The sequence below is a fragment of the Caretta caretta genome, chromosome 12 (assembly GCF_965140235.1).
Source record: "Caretta caretta isolate rCarCar2 chromosome 12, rCarCar1.hap1, whole genome shotgun sequence".
In the NCBI taxonomy this organism is placed as follows: domain Eukaryota; kingdom Metazoa; phylum Chordata; order Testudines; family Cheloniidae; genus Caretta; species Caretta caretta.
This window is the reverse complement of record NC_134217.1, coordinates 29,063,818-29,076,361: the sequence shown is the minus strand read 5'-3', so window position 1 is coordinate 29,076,361 and position 12,544 is coordinate 29,063,818. Positions and strand designations below refer to the sequence as shown.

The window sequence follows — 12,544 nt, the reverse complement described above, 5'->3', positions numbered from 1 at the left end:
CAAATAAAACCTGATGTGGAGATCTCATATAACATATTGAGGGGAAAGGAAGAGGGGAGGAGCGGACAGGAGAAGGTAATAAATAAAAGGCTCAGCAGGGGCCAATTTAAAAAAAAAAACACCTTTAAAATAAAATCTTGAAGTGTTTGTTTTCCCTAAGAGATGTACTGAGACGAAGAAGCTAGTTTAACAACTTAAAGCCTGCTATAGTATAGCCACAATGCTCTGAAAACCTTAAATGCAACTCTAGGTTACTTAAAAAGATGTCTGGGACATAACCCAAAGGGGATAATAGCATGGCTGGAGTTTTGTAAAAGGCTTTCTGATATGTAATCATTGACTGGTTCAGAACCTAATGTAATCTTATGGAAAATTACACTCTAGGAGGATAGGTGCAGGGCTGCCAACTCATGATTTGTGTGTGTGTTGCTCAGAGCTGTACAGATCACTGATTGTTTTGGTTAGCTAGCAGTTCTGAATTTTTTAAAAATTTGTTTCATATAGACCCAAACAATTTTTTTTTTGAAATTTTAGATGAGTCAAATGAAAAGCACACATTTTGGTCACACAAAGTGTTTAATTCGACCAGAAACTAAACATTTAATTCAAATGTTGAGCTTTAAAAAAAAAAAAAAAAAACTTAATTTTTGGTTTCAACCAAAACAATTCAGCGATATCAACATGAATTTATGAAATGTTTCACTCAACTTGAATCTGCATTTTTCTGTGAGAAAAAGTTGTGGTCAAAATAATGTCACCCAGCTCTAGTGTCTGATGATATTTGGTGTTTTTCTTGAAGACTAAACTTCTTGAGTCATATGATTATGCGAGACTCACAGCTTTTATTTTTGTATATATATTGTATGGTTCCAGTATTCATGTTTGTGAAGGAAAAACTTGAAAACATGAATTCTAAAGGCTAACAAAACAAACAGAAGACAAGTAAAAAGACACAAACTGTGGGGTTTGTTTTGTTTAACATAAGAATGGTTCATCTAGCACATATCTTGTCTTCCAACAGCATATGGTCCCAGGTACTTCAGAGGGAGTGAACAGTACAGGCAATCATTGAGTACCCATTCCCTATCACCCACTGCCAGATTCTGGCAATCAGAGAGTAGGGACACCCAGAGCACAGGGTTGCATCCCTGATCATCTTCACTAATAGCCATTGATGACCTATCCTCCATTAACTTATCTAGTTCTTTTGGGAGCTCCATTATAGTTTTGGCCCTCAAAACATCACTTGACAACAAGTTCCCAGGTTTGTTTGTTTTGTTTTCATTTCAGTAACTGACAACACAGCTGTGGAAACCTCTTGCAAGAAATTCTGAAGCCATGAGAGACTCATATTTTTAAGAAGGCGAGAAGAGCTGTTATGAACTAAAACTTAGTCTGAGTACCTCTGGACCTCAAAGTATGATACTTTTGATAATGCAAAAAGAAATGAGGTAAGTGCCCAGTGAGTTATGGGTCTCAGTGCTGAAGACTGAGTGAGAGAGAGAGTGCAGGAAGGTAATGCAACCTAATTCTCTGAAGAGATTTTCTATGAAATGTGGAAGGAAGAGACCTAACCTGACTTCACATCCCCTAATCCCCTCCAGGGAGTGGTGAGGAGCAGAGTGGAAGGACAGCTCTCTCCTAAGAGGTTGGGGAGAGGTGGGAACAGCCAGCTTCACTCTGAAGACAATGAAAGCATGGGGAACTAGAGGGTTTGTAGCTATTGCCCTGTGGGTCTTAAAAGTGAGAGGAACCCAGAATATGTTAAGGTAGGTAGGAGGTAATTAGAGGGAGAAGGAATATTCAAGCTTAGATAGAAACAATACACAAATTGTTTTGGGGGAAAAGTTTTTGATATTTTGCTGTTCCTGTGAATCAAAAGAAAAACAAACCTCAGGACAGCATGAACCACCGTGAAGTGTAAAGTGTATCTTGGCTGACACTGGGGATCAAATCAGGGACCTCCCGAGTTAGAAGCATAAGTCTTTCCAGCTTGAGTTAAACTCTGTAGGTGAGGCTGTAACACTCAGATCCAGTGTGAATTCAACACAGAAGGGAGAAGGGGGCACATAACACACACTGACCTGTGAGTTACACCTGCACCAGAGAAATCTTTCAGATGAACCCACCCGGAGATTGCTGCTGATTTGGACACACCTCTCTAATTGGCACTTTTTTGCCATTCCCATGACTGAATAATAATAAAACACAGCACTTTTCATATTCAAGGGGCTTTTAAAAAACATCAACTAATTTATCTAATTAAGACTGAACTGCTGTCCCCTTTCACTCCAAAGGGTGCTCTCTCCTGAGCAGAGCTGATGCAAATTGGTGGGATAGTGTACACTTGTACTGCCACTCCATATGCTGTATCTTTTTGTTATATAGGGTAGGGAAGGGACATAAGACTTTAGTTACCTGAGCTGCCAAGCTGCAAAACCTAAATTTGCTTAGATGTATATTAAAACAAATACAGGAAGCTCAGATCCATTACTTTTCACGCAATACAGATGGATTAAATCCCATCTAGCTATTGCTAATACATCAAGATTCTTTAGCCATGATTGGATCCAATCTCAGTATAGCTCCATGGGAGAGGCTTCAGCAACACTTCAAACAAACAAAAATAGCAGCAGCAACAACACTGACATACCACGTTTCATTAAACCTAACTCAGTAAAACAACCTGGCAAAAAGCACAGTTAATTTCAGGGCTGTGGTCAGAAATGTGCAATAAGTTCTCCAGCACCAGTGGGAAAGGAAAGCTGCAGCATGTTTTAGGCATCACAGAACAAATCCCCCTCATAACTGCACAGGTTTTTGCTTTTAGCACTGCTATGTATGAGAATATGCACAGCTCACAATGAAGGAGACTCATTAGTATCTCCATAATGAAGGCTGTTCTTCTGGAACTCTTCACTGCAAGCCTCATTTGAACTCATTACTCTGACTTTGCCAGTACTAAGTCAATCCACCTGGAGCTGAGGGGTCTAGGCCTGTTTTAAGGGAGAGGCCTGCAACCAACGCACAGAGAAAGGACTGTCTCCAGAGTCCTGGCCAGTTGTGGAAATGGGTTCTTCTTGCCACTCTAGGTACTGCAATCCATGTGCAGGATGTGGTATTATGGAGAGGTACTATGGCACTTTTCCTGTCCCCATGGCTGCTATTGGTCCATTTGACAGACAGGCAGTCCCTTCTGGTCATGAAGGGGAAAAAAGACTATTTCTCCAGTTCTGGCACCAGCTAGAGACTGCCCCGGTCCCTAAGTTAAGTTGTTCTAATTTATTCTTGGCTGCACACAGCACAGGAAGCTATTTTGTGGTCAGGGATCGCTGTGAAATAGAGACACTGCAGCCATGTTTCCCTTTTCCTTGATACTCTGTGTATACCAGGGCCTAAGGAAGTGGTGTGGAGCTTGGGTGGTTGCTCTCTGCCATCTGAGGATCCCTTCATGAGGCCAGATCTGCAGGCTCTCCAGCTATTTTGTGCCATCAGAACAGCACAAAACACCTACAGCAGGAATAGAGTCTGGCTCTTAAACTGTTATTTCCATTATTTCCAGTGATTTGGTTTGTTTGTGAAAGTGTACCATTAATGTTTTTTCAAAAGCCACAATGTTCTTTTTCAGAGTAACAGCCGTGTTAGTCTGTATTCACAAAAAGAAAAGGAGTACTTGTGGCACCTTAGAGACTAACCAATTTATTTGAGCGTGAGCTTTCGTGAGCTACAGCTCACTTCACTGGATGCATACCGTGGAAACTGCAGAAGACATTATATACACACAGAGACCATGAAACAATACCTCCTCCCACCCCACTGTCCTGTTCTTTTTAGGTTCCATGTCTGATAGGTAATTCTACAACCGTAATTCTAATTCAATAAAGCTTTTTGCCTGAGAGTATGTATAATACAGGCTTGGTTCTCTGAATGGCTCTGTGAGATGAAGATGGGAATGATTTTTTTTTTAAACAGTCTGGGTAAAATAAAGGGATTTTTCAATATAACAAATAGAGCTAGGGAAATGTGACCCTTTTTCAGATAACAGAGTGTTCTCGATAACAGTTTCAAATAATCAAAGTGAAAATATTTGTAAAATGGTTGGTTTCTCAGAGCAAAACCTATAGAGAATCAAATCACAGGTAAAGCTGAATACTTTGTTTTCTGTAACAGGATCTACCTGCTGTATGTGTTGATATGCTTTTGGATAGGCAGCACCAAACCATGATTATTGTTTGGAATCTGGTAGAACTGAGGAGTTCCCGGCATGGACCAACGCTGTACAAACACAGAACAAAAAGCTTACAACCCTACTGAATTTACAAGTTAGGTGATGCTCCCCCCACTTGTTGGAATTCCATTGCAGCATTATAAATGCCTAACAGTGTAATATCATTTCCAGATGTAGCACCATCATCAGTTGATATCATGTACATTACAGTTACTTTAAGGGCCAAATCCTAGTCAATTGACACAAATAGTCCCATTGACTTATGGGGGCAATAGAATAAGTATGGCAATAGGGAACAATATGGAGTTCACTGTATAATTACTTTAATTCTCATCTTATGTATAACATACCTGTGGGTTATGTTTGTTTGGCAGCTGACATATTGGTAACAACCAGTACTAATTTCATTGTGGCTATTTTGCAATTATATTGTAACTTTTAAAAGGTACTAGAGAGATGATGGAATGCAATAGAACTGTTATAAAGATTAATAAAGTTAGAAAAAATTGTTAACACAAACTGCTTACTAAGAAAGAAAATGGAGTAAGGTCATAAAAGCTTGAAAAATCAATTTATTTTTAGATTTGTCAAACCACAGAATGGCTTTCTGGCCAAGTAATCCACTTTATTACAGTGCTGGTGCATTGATTTACACCATGATCCCAGTCAAGGAGATTTTACAGCCTCTCTAGAGTTTCTTCACATCAGGAAATGTTGAGGATCCTCTTGCAAACTGCTGCATCTTCAGGGCAATCCACTTCTAATTTCATTCTGCGTTCATTGCTGCCTTGTTGATCATTGTGATTACAAGCTATAGATAAGTCCTCTGACCTCACTGATTCATTTGGGAGGATTTTGTCAATTTTTAGACAATTGTTTCAGTTACGTGAAAAATCTAGCACTATTGATTTATTTAAATAAATTACACTAGAGATGCCAGACAATTAAAAGCGTGAGATATATATTTGTCCAACGTAGGCTTTTTGCAGATACTTCAGCATACACTCAAACAGTCTGTCAGAATGGATAGGAAGTTATCCTTTCATCGTACACTGGGAAGACTGGCTGTGATATAAAATAGCAATAACATGGAGAGAGAGATGGGACATAACGGCATCAGAGGTCCAGTGAAGATGTTTTAGGTAGTAAAGAAACATAGAGCTAAAGGCCAGAAGGGACCATCAGATCATTTAGTCTGGCCTTCTCTATTTCCACAGGATCCCACCACCACCTAGCAGCTGCACACCAAGCCCAACTGAAATTAGACCAACTTGCTGCAGGTCACAGCAGACCAGACTATTATGTGCCATTCATGTACTCCACCCTGACACCCTGATTCAATACAGGCAAATGTGCATTAAACATAGGGAGCACAGAACTGGCGAGAAGTATGTTCACCAAGTCATTTAAAGCTTTGGTTAGCATTGGTTGACTTGAGCATGGTGTTCTTGGTATTGTATATACTCCTGAAGTCTCAAAATTCCATCAGTCTCACAGGGGAGTTCTTGCCCTGCAGAGAAAATTCCATTGAACAACCTCAAGTCCCTGCAATAAATAAATTAAAGATCCTCCCTTCCTGCAAGACAGGTAGAGCTTTAGATGACAACTTTCACTCAAATTAGGAAAACACATCAGGACCGTTAATCAGAAGCCTTTTACAATAACTAATGTCCTTGGATTAGCTTCCCTTATTTGGAACATACTCATCAACAGTGACAGTTTCTTCCCATTATCTCGATGTTCCCTTGGGCCATGATCAGAAACTGAACATGCTGTCTACATGGGTACAAAATCTGCAACTGCCCCTTGTTTTTTTAAATAGCCAACATAGATAGGGTGACCAGACAGCAAATGTGAAAAATCGGGACAGGAGTTGTGGGGTAATAGGAGCCTATATAAGAAAAAGACCCCAAAATCGGGACATCTGGTCACCCTACAACATAGATGATAGAGACACTTTTGTACCTTGCAGCACCTCCTTTGTCAACATCTGGAAGCTCCTTCTTCCTCACTATTGTTCATTTATTTTTCTCTTAGCCCTTTCTCCCCCTCCTGTTTACTTTCCACAGTATTTTCTTTGGCTTCACACTGTTCTATCTGTTCTTTAAACTCAATCCTTTTTAGTTGCAGGTATTGGTTACACTGGCAACACTTCCACTCATGCTTCCTCAGTTCTAACAGGGTTCCCCAGTAATGGCAGTAACATGATACAGACCCTTCCCACTGTGGGAAGCAGAATTATTTTCCCTCTGCTGATGCTCTCCTGGCAATTCAGTAAACCCTGAAGTTTTCTACAGTAGAAACACAAGGGCCGATACTCCGCTCCTCATTCATGTGGGTAATCCTTGCTCACATGAGCCGTCCTACAATATTCAGCATGATAATTTGCTGTTGAAAAACCCAGATAAAGAAAAAGCTTTAACAGAACCATCAAGACACAGTAACTGACTATGCCAGTAACCTTGGAACATCCTCATCCCACATGCTCTTTGCTGCTCTCAATGATTGCATTGTATCTGACATTTGATTGTACGCAAAGTCTTGTGTTCGGCTCAGTGTGCTTTTTGCCACTGAATAAGTAATAAAGAATAATGATAAATAATAGGATCTCTCTTCCAATAGTGCTTGCTTGATCGTATTTCATTTTCAAGGAAATGACTATTTATATAATTCTTGCTCCTTCATGTAATATAAATACGAAAGAAACTATGTGTTAAAATAAACAGATATTGTAGAGCATGTGCCATGTTTATGCCTTTTAGACTGTCACACCTAGTTTTAAAAAAAAAAGTTTATTTGCCAGAGCATGAGGGTCAGATTTCCCTCTGATCTGTGTCAGGGCGTCAGTTCACCTCCACATTGTCTTTCTGAGAAGCTGATGGTGCCAACTCAAAACAGAGAGAAGGAAAATTGTCATATTCCATTTGAACCACAAAAGTGGTCTAGGTGATTATAACACTGAAACACAATATGGTCACATCTGCCTCAGTTTGTTTGTACAATAAAGGGAAGAATATGACTGAACTCAATTTTTTATTTTCTGCAGTCTGCTGATTAAAGCATTTTTCCTTCCACCAAAATAGAATACTAGACTACATATAGATTTAACAGTGCTAGCTGGTGCCAATCTCACCTCTCAGACCAATGCTAATTTTTATAAGGGTGTATTACATAATTTGAAATACCTATAACACTTTTAAAAGTGAGAGGGAAAAGTGCAAGTTGTGCATACCATGTTGAGAGCTCTTAAAAGGCAAACAGATTGGCCTGTAACTGAGAATTAGGTGTTAACCATCCTCTGTCTAGGGCATCATTTATCATCAGACTTTTCAGCAACTGAGATGTGCTTATCCTGTTCTTATTGAAAATTGTTTAAATATTAATGGAGGCCATAAATATGTTTTTTCATTCTTTTTCAGTAATCCATTGACATACGACAGAAACCATTATTGTTCTTTCCTTGATTTTCTTTAGAGAATGTCATCTACCGTGCACAATTGAGCAAAGTAGCATAAATAACCTTATTCTGTATCAGCCCGAAATGTGATTAAAATGACCCTTGGTCTTTATGGTTTCAAGACTGTATAAGTATGAAGTTCCCCTTGAAATAAATACCGAAGAATGAAAATCTATACAGAAAAGGAAAAGTAACATTGCCGCGCTTTGTTGACAGTATACAGTAGTTATGGTAGTTATGCTAAGGTTTGGTTATTATCCTCTAACAACAACATACGACATTAGGGTTTAAGATCTTGCTCCTGCACCACTGAAGTCAGTGGAAGGTTTCTTATTGACTTTAACGGGAGTAGACTCAGGCCTTATATTTATTTTTGACATTTGCATTTGCCATGCTGGACTAAATTTCTTCCTATTGGATATATTTGAAGCACACTCCCTGAGATTAAAGACCACGGGATCACTGGCTTTATACTACTCATTTCAAGTTCAGTCAGGGTAGAAATGAAGGTCCAGTGATCATTTGGTTAATTGAAAGGAAATAATGAGCAGATATATTCAATCCTTAATACTGATGTTCATTGTCCGTAATATGTATTTGCCTGAAAAATTAATGAATTACATTCTTCTACTAGAAGTACACAATTTTCTTTCCACATTGGCATTTAGTTTATATATGTTTGTATGATTAAACATTAGTAATAGGAAAGAGAAAGTGATTAAAAGTGGATTTAAACTGTAAGATGAGTTCCTTAAAGTAGGCTGTGTAGAGTTTCTTAGAATTAACCTGTTTGGATTTAATACACACCACTAAGTTTGAAAACTACAAGCAAGCTGGTGAACTAAAAATTTCTGACATACTATTTTTAACAAAATACACAGCTGCTTCTACTAGGAGTAGAAGCCTGAACAAAACATACTGAGTGGCATTTTTCCCTGTGCACGTTTAACATTTTTGGGGGAGAAAGTTGGCTTTAGACCCCCATACATGCAGTGGAGGCTCCTCAGGAAAAGCAATACATAGGTTTTGCAAAATTGAGCCAAATCCTGCTCATTTTATTAATTCTGAGCCCAACCCACCAAGATTTTGAACATCCTAACTCCCGTTGACTACAGTGATAATAACTAGTGCTTAGCACCTTGTTGGACCAGTTCCTCAAGTAGTACCATTGCCATCAAATGGTGATTGATAGTAATGGACTACTCATGAGTAAAACAAGCAGGGATTGGTCTTCTGCTTGGAGTCAGCTGCTAGTAAACTCGTTCTGAGGGCACTTTTCCATGTCAGCTCTTCTTTCCACTTTCAGATGTCATCTGCTTCCACTGCATTTTCAGAAAGAAATCCTGAAAAGTTAAAATTGCATCTGTAGTTGAAATGCCACTGTGCTGATGCTGTTTATTTGATTTGTCAAACTAAGAAATTTAATAAAATTATTCATGAACTGGGGGAAATAGTTGAAAATGTAAACTGTATTGGCACTTATGTTCAATTTCTAAAAGGGTAAATTTTCTCAGATATTTATGTTTAGAAAGCTATGAAGTGTACCACTTTTTCTATGGCAACAAGGCTAAGAAAAATGTTGAGTTTACAACATCTAATTGAATTCTATTGATGCAGACTTATGGTAGCAATGATGCTTAAAACATTTCAATGCAAAAGTCTTAGAGTTCTCCTCCCACCAGTAAAATTTGATTTGTGTTATTTTTAATCTCACAGCTCACAGAGTCTTATATGGTTTTCTGAAATGCAGATATAATCAAGGTGCACACAATTGTTATTATTAAAAGTTTGTCCAAAAGGTCAGCCTTGATATAGTGTTACAAGGAGGCAGCTTTAAAATGGAAAATGCAATACAATATACATGTGGTTTGTATACATAATAATATATGGTTGGTTATACAAAATGCTGTGAGTAGACATTAACATTTAGACTATGTAGCATTAGCAGTTGCTTTCTTATAAGTACTGTTTATAGATACTCTATCTTGTCATAACTGGTAAAGATTTGCAGCACCATGTGCTTTGAATATGCACTTTGTGTTGACTCTGTCTCTTGTCAAAGAGCTATTCTTGTTCATAAAAATACATATATCATCTCCCTTCCCCCCCCCACCCCACCCCCCGTGTTCATGATGGGAATTAAAACAATTTTACTGCTAGCTGAGGTAATAGTACAAGGTCTTTACTTATTTGTATATATCAGGGGTCATACGGGTGAGCCCCCAAGCCCTTAATTCCAACCGCTGACTAAAATGTCCCAGGCAAAGTACACAAGGCCCTGAGACCTTCAGGAATCAACATCTTTACTAGGGAATTGACAAATGTGCAGTGAAAAAGAGACAGAACTTCTCTAGAAAGCATCTCTAAAAGTAATAAGCAAATTTATATCTGGTCTGTGACCGTGGACACCCTCTTATAAGCTTTTTGGAAGGGTCAGTGAGCATGGGCTGGCACAACTGAAGCAATCTGTGGAGGATTCCCTCCCATAGTACGATAAAGTTTTTTTTTTTTTTTTTTAATGAAAGATGCTTTAATGTCATAGAAACAGATCAACATTTGTTAAGCAGCCAAACATATTATTTTATTTCATGACTTTTTATAAGATAAGAAACCTCACAAGTTGCTTTTTGTGACTAACACATTTCAATTAACAATACATTATTCCCCCGTATATCATAATGTACCTATGTCCACAAAATACAGCTTCCAGGTAGCCTCTGCTACAAGAGGCCCTCAACTTACAAACAGCAATAGAAACTGAAATCCTTTAAAGCCTATGATATTATAAAATAAGTATTTCAGAAAGATTGAAAAGTGCTTCAATAAATAGCAATTTAAAAAAGCAAACAGCAATATTTAGAGGGGAAGATTATGGGTTTCTGCATTCTATGAGGCACAACTGCAAGGTTGAATGGATGGAAAACCTTAGACTAGAATATTATATAAGAATCAGTTCCCCTCATATAGCTTTAAGGTTGAAATGGTCACACAATTAGGCCAGGAGGTTACATTGTAGAGATCTTTTGGTTTTAATGTTATCAGATTTTATATTTGTGGACTTGATGAGTAATGCTTTAACATGTGTGCAAAATACCATCAATGCATTTAGCCATTTTGATCATTTATCTTTGATTAAGACAGCTGAAAAAGTACATTAGGATCATTTGCTTGTTTTTATTTATTTGCTTGTTTAATATTTTCAGTAAACCTACATGTCCTGGAAACCAATTGTGATATATCATCTTGTTCCTAACAATGGACTGTAGAGGAATATCTTCAGATTGCAGTCATATGGAAGTATCACATATATCTCTTGGTCCTTATTGCAAAGAAACTCCTCAGGAATTTACAAAAGAGGATAAGTAAAGTTAAGAGGATTCTTTATCTAAAGCTTTGTTAGTTATCAGCTATATTCTTTAATTGAAACTGAAGTGAGCAGCTGTTAGCCAACTTTCTATTAAACACTAATGTTGGAGATTTGAAAACAATAGACAATTAAATGTTATTTGATTTCTTACATTCAGCAGCCCAAGGAAACATCTGGCAATGATGACCATGAAGACAAATGGCTAGTCATTGATGAGCTCATCAAGTTGGCTGTTTAAACGTGTCAGCTTTTATGAAAGTTTGCATTGTTTATATTCAGAGGAAGGGAAAGTATAGAAGATTTGGGGAGGGGCGTTGGGGGTAGCAGGAGCATTTGATACCTGTTGGTAACCAGAGCCCTGTTTTATAATGCTATTATGTGCCAGTTTGGATAGATTCAATTCCGTTTAGTCTGGTACTTAATGTAAACTGTTTAAATTGAGAAAGGGTCTAGACATGACTGAATGGCCATCAACCACAAAGGAATCCCTGCTTATGTTAAGTGTTGGCATCTTTATGGTGATAGCCAGTGTCTAAATAAGGACTTGAGTTAATCTCTTCTATATTATCCAAGGAGAAATTTGGATTATATTGTATATATGGGTTTTCTATGCTGAAGCTTTGCTGTGCTATAGTCTGATCCGGTGCCTTCTGTGCTCCACAGCTGATCACAATGTTCTTGTAGATCTGATACAGTCTAGCAGGGATGCTATCTGACAGCTCGGGTCTCCCGGTTGGGATGTTACCACCAAGCAGATGTGATGTCCAAGCAGAATGTAAGAACATGCTATTCCTCTTGCCTTTCTCAACCAGAGGATCAAACGCGTAGTGGAACAGCCCGCGTTAGGGGTTGGCAGTCCTGCATTCCTCTCTAGAAGCCTCCGTAATGATACAACTAACAAGCAACTGGAGCTAAGGGGTTTGCGCCCTCTCCTAAGTTTCAGCCGGGTGCATTCACTATTTAGTCAACAAGCACAGGAAAAGAAAACAACTTATGGGAAAGAGATGGCTCTCTTGACTACTTACAGCTAAAGCGTCCTTGCCACCCCAGCTTAGAGAAAGATAGAGCAGAACTGACGGGAGACTTTCCTTTCTGAACGGGGGAGAAGGATAAATCAGTCCAATTGCATCCATTGATTTATTTGAGGGGTTTGAGGAACCATGGGGTCGGCAGTGATAATTAGGGGGGAAATCCCCCCCCCTAATGATTCTTCCAGCCTCCACCATTTACATATCTGGCTGGTGGCTGATTTTTATTCTCAGCACGAAAACTGCAATCTACTTCAGTGCATGAATGCAGCCCTGCATCTATTCACCATAGTACAACAGTCCAGAGATTTATTGTACTAAATAAATAAATAATAATTAAAAAAAAAAAAAAAAAAAACCACCGAGAAGAAACGGGTTCTCCAGCCCAGCGAACAGCTCACTGTGATTCAAAACTCCTTCTGAACCTTTTAGAAAAAAAAACAACCCACCCCCAAACTGGCATC

General features: G+C 38.6%; 1 protein-coding gene across 1 annotated transcript in view; it reads right to left on the bottom strand.

Annotated features, from left to right (window-relative positions):
- CDH8 (cadherin 8) overlaps positions 1–12,544 on the bottom strand; it is a 194,931-nt gene that overhangs the window by 181,779 nt on the left and 608 nt on the right. The window lies entirely within an intron of this gene.